Source organism: Dama dama, chromosome 1 (genome assembly GCF_033118175.1).
Source record: "Dama dama isolate Ldn47 chromosome 1, ASM3311817v1, whole genome shotgun sequence".
NCBI classification, from domain to species: domain Eukaryota; kingdom Metazoa; phylum Chordata; class Mammalia; order Artiodactyla; family Cervidae; genus Dama; species Dama dama.
The window spans coordinates 32911209-32925584 of record NC_083681.1 but is presented as its reverse complement, the minus strand read 5'-3'; positions in this window follow the sequence as shown (position 1 = coordinate 32925584).

Below are 14376 nucleotides of genomic sequence, written 5' to 3'. Positions count from 1 at the left end.
ACTCTTGTGCTTCTAGTTTAGGAAGATGGATAAAAAGATGAGACATCTTCTCTGTCTCAGGGTGGAAAATCCCTAAGCCAAATCAGGTAGTTAATGGACTCAGTCACCAAAGCCACTTCATGTTGTTCTTCATGGGATTTAAGCTGCTATTGGATCCAGCATGAAACTTTTATTTTCTACAAGAATCCCACCGACATGGTCAGCTCAGTCCTGAATTTAGAAAGCACTGGAGACTCATTGCCTACCCTACAGAGATAGAGCCTGGGGCTGGGGGTGGGGGTGGTATCAGGGACAGAGAGAATATTTTGAAAACAGTAATCAAGGAACCATTGCCAGGACAAAACATACAAGCCAACACAATTACCCGCCATCTGTTATAGGGACTAAGGATGGTTATTTAGTGATCAGAACAGACCCCATGGTTCCTGGCCTGGGCTCTTCGTGGAAACTGCTCTGTGTTCTGAAGTTTTTGTTTTTTTTAATATTTATTTGACTGTGCCAGGGTTTATTTGCAACACATGAGAATCTTTAGTTGCGGTATAGGGGATCTAGTTCCCTGACCAGGGATTGAACCTGGGCCCCCTGCCTTGGGAGTGTGGAGTCTCAGCCTCCGGACCACTAGGGAGGTCCAGAAGTTGGTTCTTTTCACTCTGTGGTGTGTAACAGAGAGGTGAAAGGGCCATGCCTCTGTAGATGTGAGGACAATGCATTTCCCATACAGACAGAACAGGAATACAACTCTACTAATCCTTTGATTTTAATTAGCGTTTGTTGCCTATGTGGTGGATCTGCTAGTGAAAAGGGCCGCATGTAAGAGCAAAGTCTGATTACTATGGTTTATGACTCAACTCCTTTCCCAAGCTCTGTGTTGATACAATTTAAAATCCCACTGCAGTTTCAAAGGGAGAGTTGATCTGTTTTACATGCATTGGAAAAGCAGCTCCCCAGAGGAACACAACTGGAGATTGTCACTGTCTAAGGAGCCATACTTAAAACTCATACTAATACAAATAAGCCCAGAGATGGAACTTCAATAAGGCATACTCTCTGTGACCTATTTATGGCTGGTCGTCCCTACAGAAATCATCAATTCTCAATTAGACACTCAAATAAGGGACTAATGGTGCAGAAATCTAAAGGGATGCCAATTCAAAGATAGTCCTCTTTGCCCACTGCTTCATCCACTAATTTTTTTCATTAAGCATTTATTGAGGACCTACTAAGTACCAGGCAGCATGTTAAGTCCTAGAGATTCAAACTAAGACGTGGTACTTGCCCTTAAAGAATTCATGATCTAGTAGGGACAAAGAAAATCAGAGAGCAATGGATAAATATCATATAAAAACAGGTACATAGATTTGCTGAGAACATAAGAAGAATGCTCTTCTCTTCTGCCCTGGTGATGCCCCACTGAGTTTAATCCATCTGAGGTGGGGTCCCTGGCATGAGCTGGGCAGCAGCCAGTCCACTTTCCTGCAGCCATGATCCATGGAGCCAGCAAACCAAGCTAAATATTGTAAAGTAATTAGCCTCCAACTAATAAAAATAAATGAAAAAAAAAAAAAGAAACCAATGAACCCCGAGAACAATGACTGGCTATGGTAGCAAGCAGTTTGAGGCAAGGATTTGGAGCTGAATTGTGGCATCTCTGGACTAAAAATCCAAAAAGGACACAGATAAGGAGCAGGTGGGTTAATTCTAGAGAAAGTAGTTGCAACTGGTTGTTGTCAAGAATGGCCTTCCATGCACCTCACTACATGGTTGATGAGCATGAGTGATTGCCAGGAATACAAAAGAGTTACTAATTCTATCTACAGAGGTTGGAGAAAACTCTAGAGTTGAGTTATATATGCTGGTTCTGAAGAATCACTACAAGTCTGCCATAGAAAATTCATTAATTAGACAACCATGCTGATGCCTAAGAGGTGGCACTAATGGTAAATAACCCACCTGCCAATGCAGGAGACTAAGAGACACAGGTTCCATCCCTGGTTTGGGATCTCCTCCCCTGGAGGAGAGCATGAAAACCCAAACCAGTATTCTTGCCTCGAGAATTCCATGGACAGAGGAGCCTGACAGGCTACGGTACATAGGATCACAGAGGGTCAGACATGACTGAATCAACTTACCACCATGCTGATGCCTATACAGCAGACAGCTGTGGATATAAGATGAATATATTTCATTTATCTTTTCTTGAGAAGGTCAGATTTGGAAATTTTTCCTATGGCATTCAAGGCCGCCTATCTTCTGATGTCAATTAATATTTAAATTCCAGGGCATCCCTCACACATTTATTATTTTCCACTTATACTGGATGAAGTTCAGCTTTGTAACTTTGCTTCTATTGTCCCCTCAGCCTAAAATCCCCTCCCTTGCCTCTTTCCTATTGAAATTGTACACATCTTTCTATACCCAACTCAAATTCTACCACAGAAAGAAGACATCCCTCACCACCACCAACACCCTAGGGAAAATGAGTCATTCTTCATTCTGGGCTTCCAAGACTTACTACCTATACCTCCACTGGCCATCCCTTCTACTCTGCCTTGGATTAAACACAGTGACTCACATGTCTTTTGGCCCTTGTGTGCTCAGTCACTCAGTCGCATTTGATTCTTTCTGATCCCAAGGACTGTAGCCCACCAGGTTCCTCTGTCCATGAAATTTTCCAGGCAAGAATACTGCTGTGGGTTGTCACTTTTGCCCTTGGTAAAGAGTAAATGGTAAGTAAATGATAAAATCCTTGAGGACACAGGTACTTCTTTTTGGTATTTTAAATTTTGAAAATTTTTCATCTATAAAAAATTGAAGAACTAGTCAATGAACATTCAATATACTCTATCTTTGATTTACCAACTGCTAACATTATTGCACATTTGCCTTTTTTTTCCCCTTGAATCATCGGAAGACAAGTTGCAAACATAACAACACTCATCCCTAAGTCAGCATGCCTCTAAGGATGAGGACTTTCTCCTATAAAACCACAAACATATATTTGAACCCTTATGTTCACAGCACCATTACTCACATTAGCCAAGGATCCACCAATGGTTGAATGGATAAGCAAAATGTACTATAAACAATGGGATATTATTCAACCTTAAAAAGGAAGAACGTTGAGACACGTGCTACTACACGAATGAAACCTGAAGATCTTTTGCTAAGTGAAATAATTCAGACACAGAAACATGTTTATGATTTCACTTACATGAGGTACCTAGAGTGGCCAAACTCAGACAGGGAAAAAGAATAGCGATTATCAGAGTCTGGGAGGAGGGAGGAACGGAGAGCTATGACTTAATGGGTGTGGAGTTTCAGTTTAGAAACATGAAAATGTTTTGTACACAAATGTTGGTGATGGTTGCATAACAATGTGGACACAATGACATTGAACTGTACATTTTTAAATGGCTAAAATGTGAATTTTGTAAGATGTACATTTTCCAATAAAAATATAAAAATTAAGAAAAAAAAACACCACAATACTATGATCACATCTAAAAAATTACCAATAATCCCATTATGCAGTCTACATTCAGATTTCCCTAATTGTCTTGAAAATGTTTCTTATAAGCTTTCCCTCTAGGATCTAGCATCCAAGATCACGTTACATTACATTTCATTATAATGCTTCATTATACACATTACATTTCATTATAATGCTTCCTTGGTCTCTTTTAATCTGGAAGAGTTGCTCTTGGGTATAAGCTTTTCTTACTCTATTTTTTTTTAATATAGTAAGTACTTCATAAATGTTTAATGATGCTAGGTGGACAAATGAACCCCAGTGATGCAAAATCTCTGGGCAGTTCCTCCAAGAAGGGACAGAATTCTACTGAAGTGACTTACAAGTGGCCTCTGTGAAATCACCAGGCAGGGGACCAAGTCATTGTCTGCCTGTGGCTGCTTATCCTCAGATTTCCATTTTAATCATCATGAACTAGTTCTTAGGTCACTGAAGAAATGGCTCTGGAGTAACTGACTTACGGAGAGAAGAGACTCTGGTCCCTCACATCTGATTAAAGATGGGCAGGTCCCAGAGAGCAGGGATTCACTGCCTCTCATGGAATGTCAGAGTGAGAAGAGCTCTCAGAGGTGATATCCAGGAGAGAGAACTGAGGCCTTAAAAGGGCAAGGACTCCTTCAAGGTCACACAGGGAACCTACAGCTTCCTTTTTACTTGACCTGGTTACCATTAAGATATCCTAGACCTTTGCCTATCTTGTTTTCAGTGACTTATGGTCATTCACTCACCCTACAAGCATCACAGATCTCAGGGTATTCAAGGCACACCTATTCTCTGAAACCTTACCTCAAGGGATGAGTCAGTGATTATTCCTTCCCATGCAAGATGGAGTTATTTCAGAGGGTGTTTGTTGCCCCCAGTGGGGAAAGACTAAGAAGCAAACAGCATGATAAACAGTCACAGAGGATGCTGGCAAGAGCCAAGCCCTGGGTCTCAGCAGGGTGAGAGGTGGGACGGCTCTCCATTGGCTTCGTCTCTGCCATCTACTTAACCCTAAACATAAGACTGAACTTTCTGAGGGCCCTCTTGCCTCACCCATTAAAACAGATCACCGCAGAGCAGTTATCACATGACGGCCATTTGCAAGCGTGAATCCCATTTGGAAATATAAGTGATAAAAGAGACAAATCAGGGTGCAGGTGATTCTCATTTCTAACCTCTCTATTCAAGCCAGAAAAACTGAAAATTTCTCAGGAAGTATTTGCTCTTTCCCAGTTTCCTAGAGGCAACAGTGACACAGGTTTGTGGGTGGTCACTGGAGAGTTTCCTTGAACAGGGCAAAGTGACAGACAGGAGTAGGGAGGTGATTGTCTCAGTAATTGGAGGAAGAACTTCGACCATCACTGAGAAGCCAGAGGTATTATACAGAGATTCCAGATTTTTTTTTTTTTTTTTTTTACTTCCAGGTAGTGTACATTACAATTACAATCATCTGGGGAATGGGATTTAAAATTGTGATGTCTAAAAAAAATTAAATTATGATTTGTCTCCCACCTCTTTTCCATTCTGATTTCAACATCTCTGGGGTAGCATCTTGGTGATTCTTAAGTAGCCAGGTCTGAGTAGTCTGGATTATAGAACCTCCAAAAGCTGATTCTCAGAAGAGAATAAAGTTAGAGGGGCGGTGGAGAGAAATACTGAAATTTCTCAACTGTTATTGGTGTACAAAGACCATGGTAAGTATTGTGCTCACATGGCTGCCTGGCTGGATTATTTCCCCAAGCCAAGCATCTGCTAGGACCAAGTGCGGCTCTTACCACTGACAATTAGCATCTCCCCAGCAACCTGTAGGGACACATGCATTTTCCAGCCTGAGAGGAAAAGAGGCGGCAGCTTGGACCTCTCAACGTTCTGCTGGTGTTTGCCAGCACTGTGGAGGTCCCACTGGCAGCTCAGCGGTGAAAGAATCCGCCTGCCAATGCAGGAGACATGGGTTCTGTCCCTGGATCAGGATGATCCAGGAAATGGCAACCCACTCCATTATTCTTGCTTGGGAAATCTCGTGGACAGAGGAGCCTGGCAGGCTATATTGCCCATGGGGTCTCAAAGAGTCAGATACGACTTAAGAGACTGAACAGCGGCAACAACATCATCATCCTTCCTCCGTCTAATCCAGGCGGTGGGGTGGCCGCTGGAGTGGGGAGGGAGGAACCCAGGTCCCAACCACATCTAACAAGATGGCCGATCAGCCTGCCTGCCTGCCGCCAGCACCAGCCACCAGCTTCTGACACGCAGGACATGCAGCGTCTGCCAGACGATTGCTGGCTTTTGATCAGGAGCGTGTCGAGCCTGAGGCCTGCAGGGAAATGGCCAGGCTCCCTGTAGTCGGCTAGCAGGAAGCTCTCTGCAACCTTGAAAGAGGTACTTGAAGAATCTGAGCACGGATTGAAAAGTAGGGTGCAGGCGGGAGGAGGAGGATTGCCCGACAGAGGTTGTCTCCTCATACCAGGCTATTCCATCTCCACTACGGGAAGCAAGACACCCTTTCGTGTCTGGTCATCGGAGCAGGATTCCTGAGCTGCCTTGTCACATGTGCTCCTCTGCCCCCGGGGCTCAGGGAGTCTTAACCTCAGCTGACCTGTCTATAAAACCCGAGACCCCCCAGAGCAGGTGCCCGGCGTCCGGGGTGCGCGACAGCATCTCCAGGGTATGGCAGCGACCGAGTGCAGCAGGGCTGTTTACAAGACACTTGAGGCCTCTGGCGGGTCCCCTGGCCAGACGCCTTCAGGCCGAACTGCGTTTTCTAACTGGGTCCTCGGCCCTTTGGCTCGTGTCCTCAGGCAACCCAGTCTGTGTCCTGAGTTGGTGACTGGGGTGCCCTTCACGGCTGTGTGTTAACATACAGCTCCCCCGCTTTGTCCCCGGCCCCCTTCCTGAGCGGCCAGGCCAAGTGAATGCAGAGGCCCAACCACAGGCCGATAGCCTGTGTTTTCTGTCTCACAATAGCAGCTACGTGATTCGAAGGGCTCTTCTCTTAGAAAACCAAATGCCCACCAGTTCTGCTTATTTGCTCTAACCTTCAAAGAGCCCAGAGGTCCCTTCCTAGTTCAACAAATAAATCCAGTTCCATTCTAGCAGACTTCGACCCACAAAGTTCTATTGTTACGCCTTCCCCGAATTTCCCCTGTTCTGTCCCTCTCGGCCACCTCAGCCCCAGGCGGCTCACCCTTCTTTCATTTGGAGGATAAATCAACCTCTGGGTTTTTGTGTGCGTGGGTTTTTTTTTTTTTTTTTTTTTAATTCTTTCAAAGGGTAAAGAATGTTGACACCCCCTGAAACATGCCTCTGATGTCTGGTTAGACTTCAGACGGCTGTATTTGAACGTGTGCTGACGCAATCGGGCAGATTGGGTTAAACCAAATATTACAATTGCAAGAACTCATCTGGAACTAATAATTTTGAGGCCACCGAAAGTAACAGGGCCCGGCTTTGGGGCTGGCCAGCGGCAGAGACCAGGCCGGGCCGATGCTGCCACCTGCCGGGGGTTCGGGGAACAGGGCGCGCCGCCCCGGCCTTCCTGTTTTGTTCTGGACGCACTGGCTCCCACGCACACGTCCCCAGCCAGCCAGACCAAGGCTATTTTAAAAAACTAGCGCCTCTCCCCAGCCCTTGGTGTAAAGATAGCTAGACTTGCCGCCCTGGCTTGGTGCTGGGGGGTGGCGGGTGGGGGGTAGAAAAAAAAAGGCAATCTCCCAATTATAGAGCCAGGACTGGCTACAAAGGCAGTTGCAGTTGGAGCCATGTGCCCTTGGATTCAACAGACCTTATGTCTGAGGCTCACTTAGGAGGAAGGCTCGTTCAAGTCAGAATTTTTATTTTGCGGGGGATGAAGGGAACGCACAACTCTGGGTTATGTCGGCACACTGCTGAACTGCAAGTCACATGCCAGATCCAGAAATGATGAAAACATCTGTTTTCGCTTTAGAGCAGGGAGGCTCTGGCGGTGGGGAGGGGCGGGGGAGAGAAGGGACGGGCTTTGCTCACCAGCGCCATCTGCTGAGCCTGGTGTCGAAGCGCATGCATGCCAAGCACAATGCGGGTTGTTGCTCACCCCCGGAAGGGGGAGAGCAACAGGTGGAGGGGGGAGGCGGGGGTCTCGGGCTCAGCGATCACTCTGTTTGGCGGACAGCCTTGATTTTGCCCTAGAGACCTGGCAATTCCATATTGCCCTGGAGTGTTCACAACAAAGAGCTTTGTCCCTAGGGACTGCTCTGGGGCAGAAGAGGAGGAAAGAGAAGCAGCAAATGAATTCCCAGGTTGGGAAGGATGGAGGTGAAGGGGGGAGGGAATAAGCTCGTTGGTGGTTTGCAGACAGTAAAAATTGCTGTTCCTTCTGGCTGAAACCTACCAGAACAAAGGAACTGCACCTCGTCTCTAGGAAAACTCCCAGATGTACTTCCCCCCAGCCGTCCCTCTTTTCTGCCATGGTGGCTTGTACATGCTCACAGAGACCGTCCTGGTCAAGCCAGGCAAGATCAAGCCTTAAACGAGAAATTAACCCAGCCCAGTATGAATGGAGCACTGGGACTGGGCTCTGAATAGAAGCCATCCTGACAGCCAAGCCACCGCATTTTTTCACTGTTCAGCAAATATTTACTGCCTGCCTGCTAGGTGCCCAGTACTCACTCACTCAGCACAACTCTGTCATACAGTTTTTAAAACAGTACAAATATGTCAGAGGAAGATGTGTATTTAATGTCGAGTGAGCATCCAAGACAATGACAGCTGTGAGTTCAGAGATGGGAGGGGATTCCAGACCCTCAGTCAACTTTTTCTCAGTGTTTGGGGGCAACTCTAAGAAGTCCGATTCTCCCAGTTATTCCTTGTGTAGTCTAATCCCCTAAATAACTGATTTCAGTCGACATGACTCAGCCTTGACTTCCATTCATCCAGCCATAAATCCTTCTCTCCAGTTCCTGGAGAGCTCTTTTCCAGAGGACAGCCCTCCTAGGGGACCATCCAAGCTGCACCCTATCACCCAAAATCAGAATCAAGTGAGTCCTAGACTTGACGCCCAGGCCATCCTTGGGAGAAGCAAAATTCCAAAATACAACTAGGTGAACCCAGCTTCCCAACAAGACATGGGCTGTAAGGGGATAACCTACAGGAGAAAAAACTTTGGTCAAATAAAAAGGTCCAGGTTGGCAGTTCTCATCAAGTCCCTCTACCTCCCTCGACATGCATCTGCTGAGCATACCCTCAGCTCTCTACTGCCTACTTCTGAGGTTCTCAGAAGAGGAAAATCTGCTAATACAGACTGGAATTAATTGCTCATCTTTTCCGAAACTCCCCAGTTCAAAGGGAAACAGGTTCTCTATTAGGGCTCATTCCTTCCTGTTCTTTCATTTCACCCCCAAATAAATATAGAAAAGAGCTGCCCTCTACAAAGGTCTTTTGAGCATGAACCGTTCTCCTTGCTGGGCGTCTTGCAAATAAACACAGGACTTTCCTTCACCACAATCTGGTGTCAGTAGATTGGCTTTGTTGCACAACAGGTAAGTAGACCCCAGTTCGGTTCAGTAACACTACCATCTAAGAGGTAAGTCAGAAAAAGGTTCATTCCTATTTCACAGAAGGACAAATAATATGAGAACCACCTCAGTGCTCAGAGATCTTGCCCTACACTAGCTGCATCTCCAGCGCCCATACCTGTTTCCATGGGACTTAAGTTCTTCAGTGGTTAGGGCCCAAATTCATCCTCAAAGCTACCTATAAGACAAAGCCACCCTGCTCTGGAGATGGATAATTACTAGTTCAAGAGAAGCATGCAAATTTATACAATCAACTTCACTTTTTGTTGCAGGCCTTCAGAAATTAGAACTTGAGACTTTATTTTAGTCTAGTTTGATACTTATCTGCTTTGCACAGTTCTGATGAATTTTCTTTTAAAAAAAAAATAAACTGAGTCAATCTGGTCACTGGCCCATAGTTCCTTTCTGGACATTTCCCTTGACATCTTCTCATTTCTACCTGGTTTTGCAACAAGTCTGTGTTTTTACCCATGGGGGCCGGGGTTGGGGGGGGAGTTGGATCTAGAATTTGTTATGCCACAGGGACGTCTTTGAGCTCAGAAGTTTGGGTGTTTTGGCAACATTGAGCCAAATAAAATCTCTGAACTAAACTAAAAAAATAAAGTAGAAAAGCTGCCGGTGAAAAGACGTGGCATGAAAATAAACAGTAGCCGTTCTCTGCTTTACCAGGTATAAGATGCCAGTCTCCCAGACTATTCTTCCAGTCCTCCCTTTTCCTCGTTATAAAAATAAACTCTATGGCCCCACTTCACTCCATATATCTTGGTGTGATTCTGTTTGCACAAGAGAAATAACCTTTGTTCAAAGCTCTGCTTTTCTAAGCTGTGCTGAATTCTGCAAGATCACTCTCCACACACAAGATTAGCACTTCCTTGCCAGCTCCAAATAAGACTATCATCCAAAAGCTGCTCTTTTAAATAGAGGCTTCTTTTATGCTTAAATTCCTAAATAAAAGAAACATCCATGCTACTGTTACTCTCCCCAGTTAAATCCGATTTGCAAGATGTGCTGCTCTGCTCAAAAATCTGGGTGTGAGCTGAAGTCTGAGCTGGGGAACACATTTGGGATTCTCCAGTCATTCTCTATCTGGAGAGCCCTCCAGTGGCCAAAATTATACCTGATCTAAACAAAGACCACCAAAGCAAGTGGTTACAACAAAGGCGGGGGATGGACATTTGCCTACCATTGAAAAGGCTGCCTGTAAGCCCCACAGTTTGCCCCATAGAGGTGTGTCTCATTTAAAGAAAGTCAAGACAGAATTCCAGCTCACGAATAGAAGATATTTGCATGACAAAAGGATCCTTCAGTTGGAAAAAAAAAAGAGGCAGGTTTGAACTCCATGAAATGACAGCTCCCTCTAATTTCTTTAAGATTCTATTGAATTTGCAGAAAACAGATTGACACAAATTTCCAGAATGCATCTGAAGCATAAAACACACGGTCTATGTGAACTCCATTTGCACTACTCAACCCACCTTACCCCCCATTTCCGCGTCTGAAAACCTCATAAACACCCTGACCATGAGACATGGGAGAAAGTGGGGGTCAGGTCACCTGAAAAGACCTGAACACTCTGTGCAAGTTCAAGTTCCTCTGAGCCCAGAGCTGCCTTTCTGGAGCACTATGAGAAAAACAAGTTGTTGTTCCAGTTGGCTTCCCTCTCGACTTGGAAGGTACTGGGGGTATTCCAGAAGACTCCAGAAGCTTTTCCAGAAGCAGCTCTGCCACATGATAGAATGTCATTGAAACCGAGCACCTCTTGGGTACAAAAGCCCCTCCACACTACACATATGTACACAGAGACACACACACACCTGTTTCTTTCTGCAATAAAAAAAAAAAAAAAATACCTTTTGTCTACTAAGCCTTTGCTGCATTCCAAAGAGCAGATTCGAGCAATTATGAATTAGGAAAGTGAGGGAATGCAGAAAGGGAGGAAAAGCAGCCAGGAGACAATAATTCAGCGATAAAACAGAGTCCTTAGTTCCTCCTCAAGGGACATGCCCAACTGTCCGACGCAAGTGTCCGAGTTGTTCTGCAGGAACCCAGGTGGAGGTTGGTTGGTGACTACTTGCTGACCACAAGCACTCAGACCCCAGACTGGCTGGAACCAGAGGGGTGATGATGGAGATTTCTGAAACACCAGCCTCTTCCTCACCACCAACCAGTCAGAAGAAAAGTCATGCCCTCTGCAGCTCTCACCCCAAATGTTGCCTTTAAAACCTTTCCCTGAAAACCGCCAGGGAGTTTGGGTCTTCTGAGCAGGGGTTGCCCGTTCTCCTTGCTTGGCATCCCACCATAAACCATTCTCTGCTCCAAGCGCCAGCCTTGCAGCTTGTCAGGCCTCGCTCTGCTCTGAGCACAGAGACGGGTTCAACCACACACCGCTCCCCTGGAACCCTCCCCCACGCCCGCAGCGCGTGGCCCGCAGTAGCCGTCACAGCCAACTCGCCTCCTCCCGCCACAGACCTCAGCCTTCACACACTTGTTCTCCCCACACCAGCCGGGCAAACTCCTACTCCTTCTCAAGGCCTTGGTCACGTGCCGACTCCACTGGGGCACCCTCCCCAACTTCCCCAACCCTGCGGCTGCCCCACCGCCTTCGGTTCCAATAGCACCACGCCCCTGCCTCTCTCACAGCGCCAGGCAGTGCTGAGCCCCTCACCTTGTGGATGGTGGAGGGCCTAGCACCTCCCGTGTCTTGACATCCCCAGTGCTTAGCAGGGGCGCGGCGGGGTGGACGTGGAGGGGCTGAGGTTAACGCCAGCGTCCACTGGCGTGTCCCTGCCGGGTGCTGAGAGAGGCGGAGTGGGAGGCCCTCCCCCGCAGTGGAGTGTGCTGCTGATGGGGGACATCCTCCCCTCCCCAGACTCTCCCTCCAGGTCAGGCACCCACCACCCGGCAGTCCCCCATCTGCATCCCATCCAGTGGCCTGGATTATCTCTTTGCACTTTCAACCGCAGCAGCAAACATTATGGAGCAGCAAGTGTTAGCAAATCAAATTTGTGTCCGCTCACCTTCCATGCAGTGACGCCCATCCACTGACGCCTGGTTGTTGGCAAGTTAAGCGCCGGGACTCACGCGGAAAAACCGAACTCCCCAGTGGAGTCCAAGGAAAGGTTTTTTTTTTTTTTTCTTTTTTTTTAAAGGTAACGTTTCGGGGCGGGGGCTATAGGGGGCGTGGCTTTCTTCTGATTGGTTGATGGTGCAGGTAACTGTGTTATTCAGGGGATTTTTAGTCATTAACCTCCTGGTTTCAATCAGTCTCCTGCTTGTGACCAGCAGGTTATCACTCTCCTCCACCTGGGTAAGGGTCTTGCTAATCAACTCAAAGATACACATCAGGTTTTGTGTATATTCATTCCTCCAGGAGGAATTAGGACTCTGCTGAACCATTACCATGACTTTTTTTGCATAACTGATTTTCCTTCGTTTCTGCTTGACCTCACCTAATTAGTAAATGCTTAAATCTGTTCTTTGGGACTCAGGAAAGGCCTAGGAAACTAAAGCCTTTTTCTACAAGCAAGAGTCAGGGGACATGGAAGGCCCCATAGGTTCCTCCCCTTTTTTGATACCCCTCAATCTTGAGTGGAACAGGGATGGGACAAGAAGAGTAACCGAGTTTGGCATAGAGACATTAATCATCAACTCGGCAGGGGGAGATGATGTGAGAGGGACTCAGTTTGAAGCAGACTCGATTTTACAAGTATCCATCTGGATGCCGTGCAAGGTTGGGCCCAGCTCACGCTAGGTCTTTCGATACTATAGACAGAGGAGCCGAAAGATGGCTCCTCCGCATCCCTAACGCCCTGCTCATCCTATACTAACTCACTACTGCTGCTGCTGCTGCTAAGTCGCTTCAGTCGTGTCCAACTCTGTGCAACCCCATAGATGGCAGCCCACCAGGCTCCCCCATCCCTGGGATTTTCCAGGCACTGGTCTCATCTAAAATAGGGGTCTGCCTCGCAGGGCTGCAGGGAGGACAAGAGTCATTCTCCTAGACAGCGTTCGTGGTCATGACATTGCATAGGCGTTACCTAATGTATCTAATTATCTAGTCTCATCCTCTCAGCAATCCTATGAGGTAGGTGCTAAAGGATCCTTATTTACAGGTGAGGGAAAGGAGCGCAACAGGGGGCATGACTCTCAGAGTCACCAGCTCCCCAGGGAGGGTTCCAGCTCAGGCCAGCTGAACTCAGATCCTTGAGCACAAGCAACTCTGCATGGAGGCCTGCCAAGCACAGGGCAAGAGCCCGGAAAATGTGGGTCATGATGCCTCCCTTCCTGGGAGCAGCATTTGTTCCTTCCTGGGAGGGAACCCGAGGGTTCCAACCTGCCCCTTGGGCTTGTCCCACACTCATCGTCTCCAGGTGTTAGAGATCTTCTCTCACTTCTGACCTCTCTCTCCCACGCTTTTATCTCCATCAACCCCTTTCACTCTGATCATTCTGGATGTACTTCTCTAGCAAACATCTCCAGCCCAGCTTGCTCTCTGAGCTCCAAAAACTGCCTAAACCTCACTCCTACATGCCCAAGGTCCCTTCTGAGTTCTGTTTTTTTCCCCCATAGCACTTAACGCCTTCCAAGTACTACATCATTTAATAACCTCTTGCATCTCCCTCTGCTTGAATCTAAGCTGCACCCAGTGTGCATGTGTGCCAAGTCGTTTCAGTGTATCTCTTTGAGACCCCACGGACTGTAGCCAGCCAGGCTCCTCTGTCCATTGGATTCTCCAGACAAGAATACCAGAGTGAGTTGCCATGCCCTCCTTCAGGGGATCTTCCCAATCTAGGGATCGAACCGGTGTCTCTTATGTCTCCTGCATTAGCAGGCGGGTTCTTTACCACTAGTGCCATCCAGGAAGCCAAGCTGCACCCAGACACAAGGGTTTTGCGTGTTCTGTTCACTGCAGTATCTCCAGCACCTGGAAGGCACCTAGGACATAGTAGTCATTCAATAAATGTCTGCTCAGTGAAAGAAGCCAGCTGTCAACTAGTTGCCTCTGCTTGGATGTGCCATTAACCCTTCAAACTTAATATGTCCAGGGACTTTCCTGGTCATTCAGTGGCTAAGACTTCATGCTCCCAATGCATGGGCCCTGGGTTCAATGCTTGGTCAGGGAACCAGATCCCACATGCCATGACTAAAGATCCCATGTGCCACAACCAAGTCCAGGTGCAGCCAAATAAGTAAAAATAAATATATATATATTTTAATGTCCAAACAAGAATTCACCAACCTTCCCAGCCCCTGTTTTCTCCCTGCCTTTCCTGTCCCGGTGAAAAGCACCAAGCAGCCATAGGATCTGACGTGCTG